This window comes from Ursus americanus, chromosome 23, assembly GCF_024610735.1.
Source record: "Ursus americanus isolate L20-20 chromosome 23, mUrsAme1.1.p, whole genome shotgun sequence".
NCBI lineage: Eukaryota > Metazoa > Chordata > Mammalia > Carnivora > Ursidae > Ursus > Ursus americanus.
The window spans coordinates 44,291,463-44,292,871 of record NC_142149.1 but is presented as its reverse complement, the minus strand read 5'-3'; the positions used below and the strand labels follow the sequence as shown (position 1 = coordinate 44,292,871).

At 39.1% G+C, this 1,409-nt stretch overlaps 1 pseudogene; it reads left to right on the top strand.

Moving 5' to 3' along the window:
* Positions 1-738: 738 nt before the first annotated feature.
* LOC148108006 (large ribosomal subunit protein eL34 pseudogene) lies at positions 739-1,126 on the top strand (annotated as a pseudogene).
* The last annotated feature ends 283 nt before the right edge of the window (positions 1,127-1,409 follow it).

The following is a 1,409-nucleotide window of genomic DNA, read 5'->3' as shown; positions in this document are numbered from 1 at the left end:
CAAATGGCCAAAAAACAACCAAAAATATACACAAACATCAAAATCATTACAGAAATGCAAATCGAAACCACAATGAAATAGCACCTTACACTCATTAGAATGGCTACTATTTAAAAAACCCAAAACACAGAAAACAAGTGTTGGCAAGGATACGGAGAAATTGGAACTCTTGTGCACTGTTGGTAAGAATATAAAATTGTGGAAAGCAGTATGGTGGTTCCTCCAAAGTAGAATTACCATGCGAACCAGCGATTCTACTCCTGGATATATAACCCAAAGTATCAAAAGCAAGGTCTCAGAGGGATATTTGTACACCCATGTTCATAGTAGCCTTACTCACAAAAGATGAATGGATAAGCAAAATGTTAGTGTGTACACACACACACACACACACACACACACACACTGGAATATAATTGAGCCTTAAAAAAGGGAGGAAATTCTGACACATTCTATAATCTGAATGAACCTAGAGTACATTATGTTAAGAGACATAAATAAGTCACAAAAATACAAATATTGTATGATTCCTCTTATTTGAGGTACCTAGAATAGTTAAATTCATAGAGCTAGAATGGTGGTTGTCAGGGACTGGAGGAAAGAAGAAGAGTTTCAGTTTACAAGATGAAAAGAGTTCTGGAGATTGGTTGCACAATAATGTGAATGTATTTAATGTCATTGAACTATTAAAAATGGTTAAGGTGACTCTTCCGGGGATGGCAGCTACAGGCCTTCAGAATGGTCCAGTGGTTGACATACCATCCTTGTCTGTCCTACAATGCAGCCTCTAACAAAACTAGGCTTCCAGAACCCCTGGTAGTAAATGGTTTACCTTTATACCAAGAATGTTGGGAAAGCACCAAAACCCACTGTGGCATGTGCCCAGGCCAACTTCAAGGAGCTGTGACACCTACGGTTCTTATGAGGTTGTCTAAAACGAAAACATGTCAGTGGAGCCCATGGTGGTTCCATGTGTGCTAAGTGTGTCTGTGACAGGGTCAAGCATGCTTTCCTTATTGAGGAGCAGAAAATCATAGTGGAAGTATTGAAGGTACAAGCACAGAGTCAGAAAGCTAAATTTAAAAATGAAGCTCTTTGGGGGCACCCGGGTGGCTCAGTCGGTTAAGCGTCCGACTCTTGATCTCAGCTCAGGTCTTGATCTCAAGGTTGTGAGCTTGAGCCCTGCATTGGGCCCCATGCTGGGCGTGGAGCCTGCTTAAAGAAAAAAAAAAAAGAAAAAAGAAAAAAATGAAGCTATTTTGAGTAAGAAAAATCATAAGTCTTGTTTTATTTTAAAAAATTAAGGTGAAAACTATAAAACATCGATGAAAGAAATTAAAGATGACCCAAACAACTGGGAAGATGTTCATCCTCATGGATTGGAAGAACCAATATGGTTAAAACGTCTG